This window comes from Corvus brachyrhynchos, unplaced genomic scaffold (assembly GCF_000691975.1).
Source record: "Corvus brachyrhynchos isolate BGI_N302 unplaced genomic scaffold, ASM69197v1 scaffold105, whole genome shotgun sequence".
NCBI lineage: Eukaryota > Metazoa > Chordata > Aves > Passeriformes > Corvidae > Corvus > Corvus brachyrhynchos.
Window position 1 is genome coordinate 4,305,988 of NW_008238452.1, and position 7,319 is coordinate 4,313,306.

Consider the following 7,319-nt stretch of genomic DNA (forward strand, 5'->3'; position numbering starts at 1 on the left):
AGACTCAAGTCAGATTTTGGACTGTTAGTTCTCCACTTGAAGCTTTTTTGGCAGTTCCAGGAGGGCTGAAGGCTCAGATCCAGCGGGTTCCTTGCAGCTGCGCGGCCCAGTGCAGGCCACGGGCACTGGCAGGGCGTGGGGAGCTGCAGGACTTCAAACCAGGGGTGTTGTCAGGAGCTCTGCCTTGCACAGCTCCCCTCTCCAGTACCAGCTGCGAAATGTCAACACCACCTTCCTCAGAGAACACAATTAATTAAAGGAGGCCTAATTAATTAGTGTCAGGAAAGCAGATGTAGCAATTATGGCAGAAGTAAACAAATGTACATATTGTAAATTGTTCTGCAAAGGATTTGTTCTGGAATCCCCGTGGCCCTTTTTGCTCCTCCCCACAATGCTATTGGGAAGGCCATCAGGGAAAATGTAGAGATAAACTGCAAATTGATGAGGAACTAATGTACTTCTATAAGTTTATATCGCAGGGAAACAATCAGCAGACGGACTGCTTTATTAACCCCTTGGGACTTGGGGGTGAAATACAATCCTGATATTTTATTTCCATCTCATGCAACATCATGTTCCATAAATAAGTCAACTGTTTAAAGCCTGTTTAATGTGAATGGGAAAAAGCAAATGTGGAGCCACACCAGTCTGGTGTTCGAGTGGAGCCTTTAGACTTTATAAAGGATCTGCAGTGAAAGAAATCCCTCATACCTTGTAGACATGAGGATGCTCCAAACTCAATATAACAGGCTGTGGAATAGTGAAACACACTTGGAAAACTCAGATAAAAAAGTTTCTGAGTTGCCTTTCAAAATTTCTTCAAGATAAATAAATGATAAAGAGGGCAAATTAGGCTGGTTAGGGAGTAGCTGTAGAAGCAAATGGGACCAGTGTACTGGAATAAGGAGTCGAGATATTAAGAAACCAAGAGCACTGTGTGTGAAAGAAAATGCATTGCACAGTCAGTGCCATGCTGAGGAGAACAGCCCCACGGGCAGCCAGGCACAATCACTTTCTAGATCTCAACAGAGATTTTTACCCTTCACTCTGTGCTCTTTTTTGCTCTGCAGGTAATCATGGCTTTGGTGGAGAGAGGATGGGAGCTGGGATTTACTTTACTTTAGGGTAGAGTCAGCTCACTAATTCATGCTGTGAAGAAGCTGTGAAGGTGGAAAACACCCCCTTGCCCTGGTGATAGATTAAAGGAATAAGGCAGGCAGCAGCAGCCTGTGGCCGGGGTGCTGCGAGAGGGAAGTTGCAGTCAGAGGCCACTGCCTCTTTGTGATTCCCCTTTTCCCCCCAGATGATACTGATATAAGTCAGAAAGAGAAGCTTCCATGGCCCATGCCAAGTTATCTCCTTTATTTCTTCAGGTGACAGTATTTCCTGTGCAAAGGACTGCCACGTAAAGAGCTGCTTAGGAATGCTGCTCTGGGGGTATGGGCTGTTCCCCACCACTGCAAGTGCCTTGCCCTGCTAATGGGAGATATTTGTGGATTTTCAGTTTCGTCCTACGGGCTTTGAGCTTATGTGAGTTTCTCCTTGCTTTCAAAAGCCAAGATTTAAAGGTGAATAACTCTGTTTAATGATGGTGCAGTGAGTTGCCAACCTCATGTGGGAATGAGTTTGGTTTCTATTCACAGATATTTGCTTCCTTAGCGCTTGTCTCAAACAATTTTTGTTCCAGTGAGTAAATGAGGAGTGAAACAAGTAATGAGAGGAGTGAAGGTGCAAACAGAATAGCTAGAACAAAGTTTAAAAATCATTCCAAAAAAGCCTACCCACAGTAAGATGTGTGAGAAGAGGAAAGGCAGCCTGTTCCTGTGCCCAGCCATAGGATGGAGAATCCATTCGGGCAGCTGGCGAGGCAGATGGATAATTAGTGCCATAGGTTAGGACCTGGGCAGGCACTGCTGGTGACCTGGCAGTTGCTTTTGGTACTTTATTTGGAAATCTCTTCCTCCTGTGCTTTAGGTACTGGCAGAATAGCACGGGACCATCTTGCATTAGGGACTGGGGCAGCACCAAGTGTGCTTGACTCTTTTGGATCTGAAAAGGAAAACAAAACCTTTAAAAGAATGTTCGAAATCCCCCTTTTTAAGTCTCTCAAAGTCCAAATTCTCCCCTTTTAAGTGGGACACAGGGCTCTTTTTCTTCCTCTTCTGTCTCATTTAAAAAATTACTTCTTTTGTGTGCATTCTAATGCATTTTAGAGTTTTTACAAGACAGCTCTGCCAGCTGTCAGCTTCCAACTACAGCTTCTGTAATCTGAGCACCTATTCAGAGAATGGTAACTTTACTTTTAATAATCATTGACAGGTTTTACACAAACATAAAATATAAGTAATTTTCAGGGACTTGATGCACTGAAAGCTAACCAGCTCTCTGTAACATCCCATCCTATTTTTGTACCTTGTTTTGTATTTTAGATCACACTTAAAAGGCAGAGAGGTAATTAAGGTAGTTGAATGAAATGCTCTGATAACAAATAACATTTTCTTGTTTGTAAAAAGTTATCAGTCAGATCGTATGACCTCTACCTGTGCAGGAATTGTGAGAGTGAGTCCAGCACCATTACTGCATTACAGAGCCCAAGTACATTTGTGGACCTTGTACCACTAGATGTCCACAGGCATCCCCTTTCCTGCCTCTTCATTTGTGTGTCCTTGTGCCGCACCCACACAGTGCTGGCAATGCCTTTCCAAATCCCTGTTCTTTTTCAGCAGTCAGTGAATGACAAGCCAAAAGCAAATGGTATCAAATTTGGCCAGGCAGGGCAATGTCAAAACGAGCCCCAACAGGGTGGTGTGGCTGCAGTCTTTGCTACCTGCCTGCAGCTGAACAGGTTCCATCCTCATATCCTGTACATTTGGCTTAATTGGCCCGGCCCCTCCAAGGAGAGGCAGCAGCACTGATTTACTGCACTGTATAAATGTGTTTATAGCTTGGCACCAGCACACTTACGCTCACTGTTTTCCAACATGGATTTCCAATAAGCCCTTTGCTCAAATGAGTCTATTAACTTTAAAGTGCCTGAAGCTAAAACTGAATTATGAGAGGCAAGCTTTGAGGGTTGAAGCCCAAAACAGCTGGGAAAGGCTCCTGAAGTCTTCTGTTAGTACCTGTTGTGGTTGATATTTATATTAAGGAAAAGTAATTCAGAAAGTAAAAGCAAACCTGGGACACACATGGCCTCAGCCTGAGCTGCCTTTCACTTCAGCTGGCGCTCAGACCCATCCCATTCCACAGGATTATTAGAGCAGCTCCCGATTTAAGCCAATGTGCAATCAGAACATAACCCGTTCCTTCCTCTGCTTATGAATTTAACTTCCAAGAGTCACATTTCCCTGTTTCTGCAGGGGGGTACCACAGCCTGGGGAGAAGCTCATCTGACTGTGGTACCTCCAGCAGTGAATTTCATGGCTCTGGTTTGGTCTCCGGCGTTCCGCAGAGCTGGAACACTTCCCTCTCCTCTCCCAGCCCGGGGGGCTGCACAGAGCTGCTCTTGGAACCTCTCAGTGCTGCCCTGCTTGCTGCTGGAGGGGCTGGGATACTTCCATGTGGAACACCAATTACTATCCCTGCAGGGACAGGAAATCAGGCAGAAACTTTTAGCAGACCCCTAAGTACAGTCCATAATTACCTACCTGTACCTGCTCAAGGTTACATCTCTCCAGCTAAGGAATAAGACTGGTTTCTAGTTGCTTGACTGGTTGCTAGTGGCTTGACTTTATCTGGAATAAAAAAGGAATGCCTTAAAACCATGGAGGGTAAAAAAAGATTTGTAGAGAATGGAATTAAATTAGGAAAAGTAGAATTTTGGATGAATATCAGGGGTAAAACAGCCATAGTAATGTCTACTGAACTGTGGAATGATCTCCCAGGGTGAGTGAGTGATGGAGCCCCACAGTGTGAAGAATTAAAGCAGCATCAGGCAAAGCCTCAGGAAATCAGTGTCCAAGGAGGCAGTGTGGCCCAGCCATTGCAGTGCAGGAACTGTGCCTGTGTGGGAATGTCCATTGTCTGTACACTGAACCTGGTCTTGCCCTGTAGTAAAATCTGTTGTATTGCTCAGGGAGGTGTGATCTGCTGAGCTTTAAGTCCTGCCTCCATTTAAACTATTGGAGTCTTGCAGGCTAATCCAGCAGCAAGCACTCAGAGGACTCTGGCTGATACTCCCCTGTCCCATCCTCAGCACGTGATGCCTTAAAAATTCTTCAGACTTACATGAGGTAGAACATGGGTATTACTGGGCATTTCTGCTTTAAGAAAAAGAAGTCTCCTTTTGCTTTTGCAATTTTTTATCCCAAGTTACAGGCTGATCCGAGGAAGCATGGCTGCTCTGTCAGTTGGGAGCTGCTCCCTTTCCACTCCAGTTACTTTAGTGCCAGTAAAATGTTTGTGTGACAAGGGAAAAAAAACCCTGTGCACCAAGGTCAGGGTGCAGTGTCTTGCTCTCTGTGAAGATCAGTTTGCATTGTCTTGTTTATGGATGACAGCCATATGAAAGACCTGCAGACATAATGAGAGGATACAGTTTTTAATTACAAATTATGATGTGTTGGTATCACATTATTAAGCAAACTGAACTTGTGAATTTTTGCAGAGTACCCAAATTTAGAAAACAGTATTTTTGATGCAGTATTTCTTGGAGCTGCTGTGATGAGTAAATACTGGACTGCATAGACAGTCATCCAGAGTAAAGACAATAGGATTAGATGAGGGAAAATTCATGAATTTGCTTTGTGTAACACTCAGACATCTCACACCATGTGCAGAGATTTTACCATCCAAAACAAAGGTGTGCACACATGCTAGTCATGACCCTTGTAGCTGTGCTCTGGAAATTCATGTTTCTGCATAAAAGAAGAAACAGGAGCAGAGAAGCAGCGAGTGAGGCAATGCTCCCTCTCCCATGTGTTTGGACTAAATGTGGGAAGCTGAGGGGGGGAACAGGGCTGGCTGAACCTGACCTAGGGCTGTGCAAACAAATCCATCTCCTGTGGCTTGACTCCCCCTGAACCTGGGGAACAGGACCACTGCAGGTAAGCAGGATTGCTTCAAAGACATGTGGTGACAATTCCAGTTTTCCTTTGTAACACAGAATATGTGGAGCCCCTGGGTTTTGTTCAACCACTTAGACCAAAGCACTCAGTCTCCTGTCTTTAGCTCCCTGGCACAAGTCATGAGGCAGTGCTGACAGACTCTTCAAAGTCTCGTCGTTTGGGTCTGTTCAGGAAAAAAGTGCCTCTTGCCACTCACCAGATATGCTGGAGGGCTCAACAAATAGATGTGGAAAAGCAATGGCCATGGCTACTGTCCTGGCTCCTCACAAATGTTGGCTTTCCCATTCTTCAGTTCGACTACTGCTACGTCACAGTGCGCTTCATCTTCCGGAATGAAATTGGTGCCATTTATTTGCCATCTGGGATTTTTTCTATATATATATTTTTATATAGTCTGGAAAGCTTATCCCTTATAATTTTTGGTTTTACTTGACTGGCTCCACTTCCATGGTAACTCCCTTCCAGTATTTCCCATCGTGGCTCAGAATGGCTGGGGGGCTGCAGCAGGTGGGAGAGCCAGGATCTCAGTGGAGCTCTGCAGCACAGATTCACCAGAGATGTCTGATCCAGCAAAAACCTGCATCAGCCTGGGACACAGGATAAATCATTGCAATGGAAACTGAATCTTTTATTTGCTCCTTGTATTTTCTTCCCTTGCTTTGGGTTTGTTTTCTTCTCTTTTCTTCCTTGCAATTGTCAAGGCAGCATCTGGGAGCTTTATGAAACAAATGTTAGCCATTAAAAGCCCATTGCTGCCTGCCAGAAAGGAAAATGGCATCTTATTGAAAACAATATGTAATGGTTATTGCTGTCTTGTTCCAAGTTATGCCCTTGAAAAATGTTGGAGACTTATTTAGTAGCAACTGATGGGGAGGAAAAGCCCAACTAAGGCAGAAAATTAACTGTTGCATTATCTTTTACAGCTTCAAACACCATCATACAATGCCTGGTCTGTTGTGTTCCTAGATGTGTTTACAGTTGCTTCAAGGACAAGGAACAACACTTTTCCATGATGCTTTTGTTGCCTCAGTGTTGGAGTCACAAATAATTCCTGTCTGGTTTCACATACGGGCCTTGGAGCAGTGATGGAGACTCCTGACCAGGAGAGCACAACTCCAGCGATGAAGGTAACAGACCCCCTGCACACACAGCACCCCTTGGGCACTGCCTGGGGGATACTGTGCCTCCAAGGACACTTCTTACCTTAAGCTGGCACCCTCAGCACCTGTATTGCCAGGCCAAGCTGCTGATTCGCTCACAGACTGTTAATCTTTTTTAATGTTTCTATCTTAATCTGTTTTGTATTGCCTTTTATTTCTTTTATTTATTTTCAAGTTTATCTTGTATTCAAATTAGGATTAATAAATTACTATTAAATGATTTTTACAAATCAAATTAGGAAAGACAGATCTTTTCTCTTGGAAACACGGCATTAATTTCTGCGCTCTGCGAAAGCCCCTCTCTCAGCACAGACTCGAACCAAATCTGGTGGCAGAAGTTGTCCTTCCTAAGACTGAGCTACCATTAATAGGGTAAATATGACTGAGGGTAGTGGCCAAAATCCCTGACAGCCTCAAGTTTGCCAGCAGTGGATTTCCACGTGCCTTCAGCTGGGGATTGGGAACCTTGGCTGAGCACAGAGCACTGAATGTGCTGCAGACGGGGCCTTGAGACTTCCTGTGCACACGTGAGCAACAAGCAATGGTTGGGAAAAGCTTGGGGTTCCCACCTTCCCCAGAGCACTGGTGGCAGAGGAATTCTGCCTGGGGTCAGGCACGTTGAGAGGTCCCATAAAGGCACCTCATTCCCTTTTCCCTGACACCTCATAGGCCCTTGTTAACTCTTCTCTTTTTATGGCCCTGCAGGTAAAGGAGTTCATCCTACTGGAATATCCCTGGGGCTGCCAGTGAGGAACTCTTGAGCTGCCACGGGCATCAGTGTGCTCGAAGGGTGGAAGCTGCTCCAGCTCCACGGAACAGGGACACAGAGCAGCCCCAGCACAGGCAGAAGGCTCTGAAGTGACACCGGGCTGATGGGGAACAGCGTTTGTCCCAGGATTATCATCAGGCCCCTCACAACCACATTTACACTCACGCTGCGTGGATGGGGACTTGGTGACAATTCCCTGAATTCCAGTTTGGAAGGAAAAGTTTTGTGTTTGAAGTGGATTATGGGATGGAGAGGCATGGGCTAGAGAGCAAAGCTGCACCGTGGAAATCGTGGTGGAAATTCCATGTGCAGTTTGGAGGCACT

At 45.3% G+C, this 7,319-nt stretch overlaps 1 long non-coding RNA gene across 19 annotated transcripts in view; it reads left to right on the top strand.

Moving 5' to 3' along the window:
• Positions 1 to 6,993, top strand: part of LOC108447327 — a 54,977-nt gene extending 47,984 nt beyond the window's left edge. For 17 of the 19 annotated variants that reach the window (XR_001862831.1, XR_001862835.1, XR_001862825.1 and 14 more), the window contains 2 exons: positions 5,990 to 6,193; positions 6,932 to 6,993. This is a non-coding gene — a long non-coding RNA (uncharacterized LOC108447327). The remainder of the gene's footprint in view (positions 1 to 5,989; positions 6,194 to 6,931) is intronic. The other 2 variants (XR_001862837.1, XR_001862842.1) reach the window with 1 other exon arrangement.
• Positions 6,994 to 7,319: the final 326 nt, after the last annotated feature.